Source organism: Tiliqua scincoides, chromosome 2, assembly GCF_035046505.1.
Source record: "Tiliqua scincoides isolate rTilSci1 chromosome 2, rTilSci1.hap2, whole genome shotgun sequence".
Taxonomy (NCBI): Eukaryota; Metazoa; Chordata; class Lepidosauria; order Squamata; family Scincidae; genus Tiliqua; species Tiliqua scincoides.
Window position 1 is genome coordinate 114,916,482 of NC_089822.1, and position 13,667 is coordinate 114,930,148.

At 40.8% G+C, this 13,667-nt stretch overlaps 1 protein-coding gene across 1 annotated transcript in view; it reads left to right on the top strand.

Annotated features, from left to right (window-relative positions):
• The window catches only part of MECP2 (methyl-CpG binding protein 2), a 77,237-nt gene that overhangs the window by 49,322 nt on the left and 14,248 nt on the right, over positions 1–13,667 (top strand). The window lies entirely within an intron of this gene.

Consider the following 13,667-nt stretch of genomic DNA (forward strand, 5'->3'; position numbering starts at 1 on the left):
ATATTTCTTGTTCTTTCCCAACTCTGTTCTCCTCTACGTGCCCCAGAAAAATAAAGCTGTAGGAAGGGGGGTCAGGCCTACACTTACGTCCATGGCTGAGCTCGATAGTCTCCAACTCCTTCGCTCTAAAACTGTTTTACACCCAGAGCCTTCACCCCAGGAAGACAAAACAGGAACGTTTTGGAGTTAATTATGGTCAATCTCACGCCAAGACCCCTTTCAATCCAGGGGTGTTTAAATTAAATCCACAGACGTATCTGCTGATAAGCAGAGCTTCCAGCAGCCGTCAGCCCGCCATGCCTCCCTAACTGGAAGTCCGTGGTTTCTCATTTTTTGAGGAAAATTCATTATTCCCTGGTGGAAGCATTATTGATGAGTAAGTAATTATTAGTTGTCCTAATGTAGTGTAATCGTCCTCCCCCCTGGGGAAATTCTTTTCAGTTAAAACTGATCATAATTGATTGGGTGATAGTGCTAGTACTATTAAAATTTACTGGTGCTGTCCAGGATTAAAGAAATCTTGAATTCAGGATTTCATCCAGGGTTGGCAAACTCCCTGTTAACACTGTGCCATGGCTACTTCTGGAGAGGAAGGTGGAGGTTATTCATGCACTCCACAAGGTGTAAGGAATGCAGAAGCTCATAGCTAGGATGTGTGTGTGTGTGTGTTGGTGACCAACACAGAACGCAAAATAATGAGAATTTCTACTCAAATCAATATATAAAATTAAGATAAAGGAATGTCATGCACCAGAGGACCAGGGTAGTAGGGAGCCTGGCAGGAGTAGCTGAAAGAAGAGAGGGGGAAGAGAGCATCAGAAAGAGTGTGGCAGTTTAGTGGAAGACAGATGCTTCACCAAAGTAATTGGGGCAGCTGTAAAGCAGTCATAATAGTGGGAGCCTGTAGTGTGTCCAGTTGGGAGGGGCTGCAGTGTGGATACTGAAATTTGTCAGATGGTCTTGGACATGCATAATGTTAGAAACCCTTTCAGCAGCACTAACATGTGTGGCATGTTAGTACAGGTTGAACCACATTGTTCGCGTGGATTCCGTTCCAAGCAAAAATGGATGGCAAAAAATGCACTATAGCAAATCAATTTTAAAAACGTTTCTTTGCTCCAGTGATTTAAAAACAGCCTTGCTGACCTTTGTGATGTAAGATAACAGTCATTAAGAAGACAATTCATCTATCAGTCCTTCTCCAAGCCCTTACCAAGGCATTTCACTCAGTCCCTCCCTTCACCAATGCAGTGATCACCTTTCTTTCACGTGCTCAGGGGGAAGGAAGGGGTCGCCTGGAGAGAGGAGGATTGATGGATTGTCAGCCAGCTACCCTCTCTTTCTCACTTTAAGGAGGCTATTGTTCAAGGACTGTTCAGTTTTTTCAACTGTGATTTTAAAGGGATACATTTTTCCCCTTCTCCAGGGATCAGCACATTCCTTCTCATTTGCAGTGGCCATTCATGTTGAGTCAAATCCGTGTATAAAAAATCTGGGTATGGACCTGTATTGCCCTGCATATTGCAGATAGAGGACTGAGGCTAAGAAAGTGGTTTGCCTAATGTTTTGAGTTCACGGCTGGGCTGAGGGGTGACTTTCTTGTTTTTGTTCTTAACCACTAAGTCCCCCCCTTTCATTAAATCACATGAACTGTTCCATTTGCTATACCATGGAAATATATATAACTGTCCTTGATTCTAATTGCTTTGCTCATAAAAAAACCTGACCACCTCTTTCCTGTTCCTCAGCTTAAAGACAGTTCCTTAAACTGCATTGAGTACCCTATAGCAAAGGCCATGATCTCAGTGCCATGATCTCGGCTCATTCATCAGCTCAGCTAGAGGAAAGGGAAGTTCCCAGAGTCTGAAGTCAGAAGCTAATTTGGAAGGGAAAAGGAACCCTGTTACAAGAATGTGTTCTCTAAATAATACTCTTGTAAGGAGACAGATTTCAGGCCTCATACTCCTGCTTCTAGTACCTCAGAGAGCAAAACGTTTAACCCTTGCATTGAGTTGCTCCAGAGAAATTGTCATGCCACTGTGTTCCGCTGCTGTGCCCTCCTTGCACTAGATCCTGGCTTTCCACCTGGCACAGATTACAGGTGACCTAGATAATGCCAGCTGAAACCATCAGCTCTCTTTCTTGGCATCTTTTCTGACCCAGCTGCTGCCAAAGTGACCTTATTGCAAGTCTGCAGCTAAGGTTCCAGGCACTGCCAGTGCACTCAGATGTACTTGCTCACTGATCATGCTAGAGCCAACAATTCCTATAGTTGAGAGTAATAAAGATTTTTGATTGGGTCATCCTTGACCCAATGTGTGAGCATGGCATATTCCATAATTATCCAGATTCCTGGATGAGACCTATTTCAGTCCAGCTTTTGACCTGGGTTTAGTGTTCATCAACTAAAACAATGTTTTAGTTGATAAACTGTTCCTGGAATTAGATGAATGCATCTCTGATTCACTGTATTTATTTAACTATTGTACTGTTGGGGGGGGGGGGGGGCTCTGCAACTGCCAAAAGGTAGGGTACAATTGCTTGGAGTAGATTCACAGATAAATAATTTATCTGTCATGGCTGATAACACTTGACTAATTTCTCTATAAACTTGTATTTCTTTGAAGTCTTCCAAGCTAGTGGTAATCTGTGAATCTTGTGGTAGTGAATTCTGTAAGTTACTTATTTTTTTTTTCTGGAGAGTCCAGAAGATTATTTTTAGAAACAAAGCCATCCAGTCAGTTCACCCTAACTTCTCTGTTTAGAATGGACATGTGTATACAGGTTGAGTCTCATTATTTGCGAGGGTTCCGTTCCCAGAACACATGTGGATGGCAAAAATGAACGAAAGCAAATAAATTTAAGAAGCAAAGTCTCTTCCCTCAGGTGATTTAAAAACAGCCTTGCTGACCTTTTGAAATGCACACAGAGGCAATCAGTCTCTCTCCAGGTGCTTAGGCTTCAATAGGAGGCAGCATTCCCTCCCTTCACCAGGAGCCCAAGCAAGGGGGAAAGAATGAAGAAGGATAATCATTGCCATTTATCCTTCAGGTGCTCAGAGGGAAGGGAGGGGTTTGCCTTGTGCCTGGAGAGAGAATGATTGATGGATTGTGAGCTGGCTGCCCTCTCTCACATTAATGAGGCTATTGTTAAATGACTGTTTTCCTTTAATTTAAAGCAGGGGTCTCCAAACCCCAGCCGGAGGCCAGATGCGGCCCGCGGCGAGCCTCTATCCAGCCCCACAAGCACAACTCTGATCCCGAGAGCCTCTGGCCCAGTTGACCAAACACAACCAGAGTTGTGCTTGTGGGGTGGGGGAATGGGGGTCTGTTTAAGTGTGTGCTTTGGGCTATGTTGGTGTTTGGAGAAATCCTGGACATTTGAGCCCATTTATTCATTCATCTAAGTTCCATCTCTAATGTGTTTATTTAAATTTTATATTTAAATTTTTTTTCTGGTCCTCGACACTGTGCCAGTTGTTTGATGCGGCCCTCCTGCCGAAAAGTTTAGAGACCCCTGATTTAAAGGGAACTTCTCATCAGTGTTGAGATAGAAAAATCTGTGGATAATTAGGTTATACCTGTAATCACTTGCATGACTATCTCTCTACAACAGTAAAAAGCAGTTTTTTCAACTGTGTTTTTAAAGGGATGAACTTTTTCCCCTTCTCCAGGGATCCTTTCCCCTTCCTTCTCAATTGCAGTGGCCATTCGTGTTGAGTCAAATCCGTGTATAAAAAATCCAGTTATAACAAGGTTGGACCTGTATTAATAGTGATTGGGATTCCGTTTTTATACCACAGGAGAAGGGCAGATCCTGATATGGGCCATGCCTATGCCATCCTCTGTATCAACTGAATTCTAGGCATTGTCAAAGCCCACTTCATGTTAACAGCTGTTATTTTTACGAGATTCTCTTCTAGCTGGTGCTCTTCCTTGACTAGATTTGAAAAAGGAGAGATCTTACATTGTCTAAGTCAGATCCTAGGTTTAGAATGACAATCTGTCTGGGACCCACCAGAAATGATGTCATTAACCTGGAAATGATGTCATGGCCGGAAGTGACTTAGGATGCAATCCTAACCACACTTTCCTGAGAGTAAGCCCCATTGAACAAAATAGGACTTACTTCTGAGTAGACCTGGTTAGGATTGTGCCCATAATTAAACAGGAAGTGCTTTCCTGAGAATCTTGCAAGCACTGAAATTGCCCATAGCAAGCACTGAAATTGTGCCATTTTCCCTAGATAGGCAGGCTATAAATAATTAAATAAATTAAAATGAATAATTAGAATTAATTAGAATTAATTAAAGTAAAACAAATAATTAAATAAGGGGAGATGAGATGAGGAAGCCAGCCCTGTTCTACCAAGTGAATTCTTTATGTAAGCTGCCTGCAAAAACCTCAAACCCGCCCCCCCCCCAAATTCAGTTTCCAACCCTATCCAGTATCCAGTTCAATTTAAGTTCTTTTATTGCAACCAGTTCCGTGTGATTTGGGACAAAATCAATTTTAAATTTCAAAGTTCTGGATTGTTGTTTGAAGGCTTTTTTGTGCTGGATGTATGCAAACAAGCTGAAATTGAAACCTGATAAGACAGAGGTTCTTCTGGTCCAGAAGTCCAAGATCCATGTATTAGACTATTGTCCTGCTCTGAATGGGGTTAGACTCCCTCTGAAGGAGCAGGTCCGCAGCTTGAGGGTGCTGCTGGATCTGCAGCTGCTCCTGAATTTCCAGGTAGCGGCTGTAGCCAGGGGAGCCTTTGCTCAGCTTCAACTGATTCGCCAGCTGCGACAATACCTGGGTTGCTCAGACCTGGCCATGGTGACCCATGCCCTAGTGACATCGAAATTAAATTACTGCAACGCGTTCTACGTGGGGCTTACTGTGAAGACGGTCAGAAACTGCAATTAGTGCAGAACACGGCTGCCCATGTGGTTTCTGAGACTCATTGGTTCAACTCAGTTGGGCTGCTGCTTCAGCAGCTACACGTTGCCGGATCATTTCCGGGATGAATTCAAAGTGCTAGTTTTGGCTTTTAAAGCCCTATATGGCTCAGGTCCAGGGTATTTAAGGGACTACCTCCTTCCATACAATTCAACCTGTCCTCTCAGGTCATGAGAGGGAGCCCTTCTAACTGTGCCGCCACAAGCGGAGGTGAGGGGGGTGGCGACAAAAAAGAGGGCCTTCTCGGTGGTGGCTTCCCATCTGTGGTATTCCCTCCCCCTGGAATTGAGAATGGCTACCTCTTTGGAGTCTTTTCAGTGGGGTCTTAAGACCTTTTTATTCAGGGAAGCCTTTTTATGCTGACCTGGGGGCATGGCGCTTTTTTATGAATGTATTTTAATCAGGATCCAAGTTTTATTGTGTTTTATTGTTTTTAAATATCTTATATATTGTTTATATCAATGTTTTTAGTATTGTTTTATTTGTATGCCACCTTGAGTGGAATAGAAAGGGATATCCCTTGGTGGGATAGAGAGGCAGGAAATACATACATACACCTTTTTTTTTATTTGGGCTGGATTGAGATCCTGAACTTCCCTCTAAAAAGCATTAAAAACCCTAGAGCATTGATTCTCACACATTGAGCACCGGGACCCACTTTTTAGAATGAGAATCTGTCAGGACTCACCAGAAGTGATGTCTTGACCGGAAGTGACATCATCAAGCAGGAAAATTTTTAACAATCCTAGGATGCAATCTTACCCACACTTACCCAGGAGTAAGTTCCATTTACTATTATTGTTAAAAGAATATACATAGTAGCCTGTTAAAAAGTACAGGTCTGTAACATTTCCCCAAATGCAGTCACATATCATGGTAGCATCAAGTCTAAAATATTTTTAAAAAAATATTGAAATGAATGTGAACTCACCCGAAATTGGCTCGTGACCCAATCAAGCAATGGTTTCAAGCTTATTAGCACTGGAACTCACTTTTTAAAATTACACACCATCAGGACCCACCTAGATTTACAAGACCAAAAAAAGTTGTCTTACCAGCTCAAGCCTCTTTTTACTGTACTATGGTGGGGGGGTGGCGGTGGCGGCTGCCTTCTGGAGAACATGCTGAACTCCACCTGAATAGGATCAGGACCATTCTGGTATCCTTGCATTTCCCTTCCACACCACTCAAGGCACATTTGCTTACTCATGAATAAACATGACTGTGTGGCTTCAGGCACAATCCTAAGCAGATCTACTCAGAAGTAAGTTCTATTGTGTTCAATGGGACTTACTTCCAGAAAAGTGAGGATAGGATTGCAGTCTAAGTTTCACGTTCCATAGGACTCAGTGCATTCGTCAGCTTGGAGGGATGCACTTTCTTTTTGGGTGGGGGCTGCGTTCATCGGATTGGGACCATTCTGGTGGCGTTGGATTCCTCTCAGCCTGCCCTTTGCATTGGATCAAGGCACATTTTTCTACTCATTAGATAATGTGTAATATTGCTTCACTTTCATAGGGTTCAATGCATTTTGCTCATCTCCTATCATTTTGTCAGTTGCAGCTTCGCAACTAACCCACAGTTTGAGAAACCCTGGTCTAAACTATAGATTCAAGACTTCAGGTGTCCAAATTACATATAAATGTTGCCTTGACAAGTTTTGTTGTATGACCAAATCCATTACAGTATAACAAACACAACTGGTAAAATTAAACATATAACAGAATGCAAATAATCTGGCTGTTGCTGAATCCATCCCATTTGCTGGCTTTGCATTTCAGCATTGTGAAGACTACATAATCTTAGTGGCTTGTGCACCTTTAAGAGTAATGTGTTTCTCCCTGTCATCTAAATTTAAAACGAAACAAAAAGTTATGAAATCCTGCATCAAGTCAAGGAAAGGGCCTAAAAACTCCCTTCTAGAAATGTTATGTAGGCAACAATGTAAAAAAGAATGGTTGAACTTCAACTGGTTACTTCACAAAGGCAGGTCCTCTTAGCATGTCGAACATTGTTAAAATTTCCCCACATCATTATAGCTTCCCCTGATTTACTGAAAGTGGAATGAAAGAGGAATAAATGGTTGCACTGAGTTAAGAGTTCAATTAAAATGTGAGCCCCTTGAGGACATTGAACCATTTATTTTTCTATGTAAAACTACTGTGTGCACAACTTTTGGTAGAAAAGCAGTATATTAATAACAATAATTGTTTTTTCCAATGATGCTTCAAGCAAGAAAAAAAAATTATGTGGGTTTTCTGGAAGCTTGACTTAACCACTTGATCCTCCTCAAACTCACTATTTAACAGTCCATTTTTTAATATGTACCATAGTTGGGTTGTTTCTTCGAGGCAAACTTTTTGCAAAATGCTAATGAGGAAACTGCATTTGATCCCACAAGGGTTTAGAGCAACTGTATATCCCACTAGAATTTCAACTCTACTAAATGATTTATAAAGCTATTGCTACTTTATAAATTATATACTGTATTCCTTTTTACATTTGTACTAATAAGTTTGTATTAATTTTCCAAATGTTCTTGGCAAGTTTAGTGTTTTAACTGTTGTGTATCAATCAAATTTTAATGTTGTAGTTTGTTACACTGCTGTTTTAAAAACCAACAACTTGGATGCAATACATTGCCAGAGTGTAATGTAGAGGTTTCTTCACCTGGGCACAACCTACACAAGACTGGGTTGGAGTGCATATGAGAAATTCTCTGTGGGTGGAGAAAACAATAGGTGATGCTGTCTAGGGGTTCGGTGGGCAATTTCCACGAAAATACAAGTCTGTTCCAGACAGGACACTTGTGGAGAAGACAGTGGTGTACCTGGAGGGGGGCAAGTGGGGCAAATTCCCCAGGTGCTAACCCTCTGGGGGCGCCTCCGTGAGCCTCACCTCCTCTGTCGTCCATTTGCCTTTTTTCTTTAAAGGGAGAGAAGCCGGCAGCTCCACTGGCTTCTGTCCCTTTAAGAAAAAAAACCTCCTCCCGATAGAGGAGGGGTGCCCAGGATCGCTCCTGGAGGGGCAGCGAGAAGCTGCCTCTCCGGCAGTGCGCCGGACTTAGAACAAAAATGCATGGAACCCTATGGAAAGTGAAACTGAGCCGTATCACTTGTTGACGTGCAAGTAGGTGAACTTGCATTAGTCCTTTGGAAAGGGCAGGCTGAGAGGAATCCTACGGCACCAGAATGGTCCTGATCCAATGAATGCAGCCCCCAAAAACACCTGAGAAGGAAGTCCCTCCCTCCAAGCAGACGAATGTATTGAGTCCTATGGAAAGCAAAACTAAGCCTCACTCATTTATTGTGAGTAAGCAAATGTGCCTTGGCTGGTGGTGAGGCCAGGCAAAGGGGAATGTGAAACCACCAAAATGGTCCTGAACTGATGCAACTGGAGCTCAACAAATGCTCCAGAAGGCAGCTCCCCCCCCCCCCACTAAAAGGGATCAAAACAAGCTTCAGCTGATAAGGTGAACTTTTTCGAGACTTGCAAAGCCAGGTGGATCTTGACAGTGATCTGGTTTAAACAGTAGTTATTAAATTGAACTGGGCACTGTGTAGGGCTGAAAACCTTACTGATTTTGGAGGGGGGAGTGTTATAGCAGGCAGGCTACAGAGGAAATTCACTTGGTCGAACAGGGCTGGCTTCTGCTTATTTAATTATTTGTTTTACTTTAATTACACTGGCCAACACACATTTTGCTTCCTTAAACGTTACACCAATTCCTGGGTATATTTGGGGTGCCGATTCAAAAAATGGCATCCATTTTGCCCTATCACGTCTAGTTTTGGAGACACAGCATAGCCTCTTTAGTGAATGGCTTCCTCATGAGGAAGCTGCTTGAACCATTCACTAATGAGGCTATACTATATATACTATACTATATCTCCAAAACTAGATGTGATAGGGCAAAACAGATGTCATTTTTGGAATCAGCACCCCAAATTCATATCAAATCACCATAAAGTTTGGGAAAAACTTTTCTGACCCTCAATTTTGTAGGCCTGTGTTATTTATACTTGTTTATTTTAATTTGCCTGATGATGTCACTTCCACCGTGACATCACTTCTGGTGGGTCTTGGACAGATTGTCATTCTAAAAAGTGGGTCCTAGTGCTAAAAGTTTGAGTGCTGCAATAAGGTGTTAGTGACACCCGGGGGGGGGGGGGAGTGTGTGAATGTGACACCACTAGTGACCAAAATCACTAAAATCAGTTTGGAGGAATAATACCATCATGTTATATATCAATCAATGTGTAATTTCATGCAGAATGTGTTCTATCAAAAGGTACAGGCAAAAAACCAGTGGGGGCGGAGTGATGTTACATCACCACACCCACCACCTGGGGTGTTGCCCCGCCCACTGCATGGGGGGCGCATGCTGGCATCCTGCACTGGGTGTCGCGAACCCTAGTGACGCCACTGCTGACAGATTCTCATTCTAAAAATGTGGGGCCCAATGCTAAACATCTGAGAACCTCTGCATTAGACAAAAAAGAAAGATATAGAAATAAATAATATTTTATTATTAAAAAATAATAAATTAATAATACTCAGCGTACTCCTGAGCCTGCTAGAGCTCTTACATCAAGTATGTGTATATAGACCTTTGCTGGACTCTCCTTTGAAATAGAACTGTCCCCCCCAAAAAATTTACAGTCATTCCAAAGCATTCAGAAGGCTGAACTAGAGAACAGTATGTGCTGTTAGGAACTTTCAGGCCAGACAAAAGGCTTAAATCGGGTTCACACATGATCTACAGCACACCAAAATCAGAAAATGTGAAATTTTAATTTGAGGGTATGAAGATTACTTCAGACCAGCTAATGATTTTTTCTTGTAAACTGGACAAAGGTGCTTGCAAGATTTTTTTAAAGGTTTCAAAACATTTTTGTGACACACCAGAAGTCGGCTTGTGATCCAATGGTGGGTCCCATCCCACAGTTTGGAAAATGCTGTTTTAGCACATAATGTGACTTATTAGTGAAAACTGCTGGATGGTTTTCATCTAAGCCCAGTGGTTCTCACACTTTTAGCACCCACTTTTTAGAATGTGAATCTGTCGGGACCAACCAGAAGTAATGTCATGACAGGAAGCGACATCATCAAGCAGGAAAATTTTTAACAATCCTATTCACACTTACCCAGGAATAAGCCCCATTGACTATCATTGTTAAAAGCATATCTATAAGTGCCTGTTAAAAGTACAGATCTGAAATATTTCCCCAAATTCAATCATATACCATGGTAGCATCAAATCTAACATATTAAAAATAAAATATTGAAATGAATGTGGACCTACCTGAAATTAGCTCACGACCCACCTAGTGGGTCCCAACCCAATGGTTTAGAAACACTGATCTAGCCAATAAAAAGCCGATTTTTTTTACTGCTTTCGTAGATTTATTAGTAAGTTCTTAGCAAGGCTGTAGTTTTGTATCCTAATTGCTTGTTATGACATCTGCATCAGACAGCCTGCCATTGAGGTCCAGTTGGTGAGCACAAAAGTCAAGACCTTCTTCCCCACTGTTGTGGAACTCCCTTTGTGGAGGGACCCATACAGCTTTCATGTTTCTGGTATTTAGGAAGAAGCTAAAAATGTTATTTAACAAGGCCTTTCTGACTCTGTTTACGGTTTTAATGTTTTACTATTTATTATTGACATCTTTATGATTTAAAAAAGAAAGTTCTCATCCATTTTTTGTAAACCACTTTGATCTCTAGGAAAAGCAGGCTAAGGCTGAAGTAAATAAATAAGGAAGCGCTCCTTGGGCTGGCGCAGGTCACTTGTTCTTGGGGCCTCTGTTGCGCTGGATACAGTGCAGGCCTCCTGGCCTGCCTGTTCTGGAGCAAGATAGGATTGTGCTACACAAGTCTTATAAACTACAAGTACAGTACTTACAAGTACAAGTACAGTACTATCCCCTGCTAACTGGGCAAGAGACACTTTTTCAAGTGGTGTTCCTCTTATATTCAGCAGGGGGAGAGTACGGTAACCGTCCCTCTTCACCCCAGCAATGTCTTTTCTAGTGGCTGTTTGCTGGAGTTCTTCTGCATCTTTTTAGATTGTGAGCCCTTTTGGGAGAGGAAACCATTAGATATTTGTTTGATTTTTCTCTATAAACTGCTTTGTAAACTTTTTGTTGAGAAACTATATATAAATACAGATGATGATGATAAACTGCAAAGAAAGCTTTGCTTGCTGAAAACTATTTCAAAAAAACTGAGTGGTTCTAAATTAGCAAAGAACTGTTGACTTGAAACCTACAACTTTCCATGATGTTTGGTTGGCTTTTAAAAATTTGTAGCCTGAGTTTTCTGTAGATTGCAATAGAAAGTGACTCAAAATAATAAAATGCATTTTCTTGTTTGCTGTAGGAAATGTTTAGTATTGTTAGTATGGGGGTGCTTCAGTTCCCCCATCTGTAGAAAGTGTACTTATAAGTATAAGAAAGTACTCCTTATACACAGTACAAGTGTATGGTAGTATATTTAGTGCATCCATTCCTTCTCTCCTCCTGCCTTATAATGTTGATAATGCCAGTTTTATTTATCTGAAGTATTTCTCAGGAGGTTGCCTATAATTCCCTGGACTTTTTACTTCTTTTACTCCAACACTAGTGAAAATACATTGCCAAAGATGTGGAGCTTTTTTTTTAATCTATTATATCTTTATTATAATAAAAGAAAGAGAAGAAAAAGAGAATACACAATAGAATGAAAAGAAAAACAAGCAACATTAGAAAATACGTAAAAAGTACAGATTTTAAAAAGTGTAGCATGGGCGAAGTTGAATATTCTAATTACTTATACCTTTATATCTTAATAAGCTAAATTTCCACCCATATATGCATTATATCTCCAACAGCCCTTTTCAAACTGTATAATCTGGAATAATATTTTCTATCCCTTTCATTTTAATCTTCAAATCCACAGCTCATTAACTCATCATTCTCTCATTCATGCAGAAAGTCAATAATTGGTTTCCAGCTCTTCATAAAATTTTCTGTTGATTTCTCATTAAGCAAGGTTGTCAGTTTATCAATTTCTGCAAAGTCTATAACTTTCATCCACCATTCTTCTATCACACAAAACTTCCAGGACAAGTATAAATAACAGTGGTGATAGGACATCCTTGTTGTGTTGCCTTTTGGATCTCAAAGGCCTTTGACAATTCTCCATTCACGACCACCTGCAGTTTGTGATGTATAAATTGATTTTATCCATTAAGAAAGTTCTCTCCAAAGTTCATCTCTTCTAAAACCTTAATCAGAAAAGTTCAGTCCAGATTGTCAAATGCTTTCTCCAAATATAAAAAAATCAAAGCTATTTGTTTCTCTCTCCTTTTGTCATAATACTCCAACAGATTTAATACTATTCTAACATTATCACCCAAGTGTCTTTTTGGCAGAAAACCACACTGATCTTCATGTATAAAATTTTGTAGTGTCTTCTTTCTGTTTGCTAGACGTGGAGCTCTTTCACGTACCACCACTGCCATTTTGAAATATCTCGTTCCGTCAAAAGCACACTTCTCTTTTCAGTTTGTGAACGAGTAACATCTCTTCTCTGCAATCATGTAGGGTATGATTCCTGCACTGCCCTTGGATAAATCAAAAATGCAAGCTGCCAAATGCTGTTTCTTAAACTTTTTTTACAGTTTGAATTTCTGTAACAGAAATTATAGTTTGGAGAATTTAGGCACTTCCTTCTGATTGCCTCTGGTCTTCAGGGCTGTGACCTCTTCCTTTTGAAGAAAAGTATGGTGGCAAGTTCTGACATCTGTAAGGTAGTGTGCTGAAAGAGTGTAGGAGACTTCTACCTTAGATCTGGCTATGTGAGTAGCCATAGTAGTCAATAATGCCTGTATTTCTTCTATTCTAAGAGTATTTTAGGCTGGTTTTCTTAGATCAGTGATTTTCAACCTTTTTCTCATGGCACACTGACAAGGCACTAAAATTGTCAAGGCACACCATCAGTTTTTTGTCAACTGACAAGGCACACCCATTGACAGCAGGAGCTTGCATTTCCCAGTAGCCCCACGAACAATTACTCTTTCCCAAACTCTCACAGCACACCTGCAGACCTGTGGCACACCAGTGTGCCACTGTACAGTGGTTGAAAATGGCTGTCCGAGATGGACATTCTATTATCTAGTTGACAAATGTGCAAAAAAGGAGAAAAAAATTCAATTTGTAAGGTCAGAATTTTAGGAGTCAGTGTTGTGCCAGGACTGAGGAAAGACCTGCAGATTCTTAGGTTCTTGGTAAACAGGTGTCAGCCCTTTTGTTCATTCCCTGGAAAAATGTCCCTGAACCGCTGCCTGTTGCTTCATCCCCTGTGCAGCACTAGGAGATCATTAGAAAATTGCACATGTTCTCAGTACACAATGCACTGCATTGCATTGTAAAAATCCATTGTTTTAAAATGGGCAGTTTCTATACCATCCTAATTTTCAAGCGTTTGAAGTGCAGGTTGGGCATCCCTTATCTCAAATTCCAAAATTAATTAAATTAATTAATTAATTAACAATATTTATATACCGCTTTTCAACTGAACGTTCACAATGCGGTTTACAGAGAAAAATCAAATAACTAAATGGCTAAATAACTAAAATACGAAGTATTCTGAAATACAAAACTTTTTTTGGGACCAGAGAGAGAGAGAGAGAGAATGGAAACACACAGTATAGAACTAAGCATTAAGAGGTCCCCATCC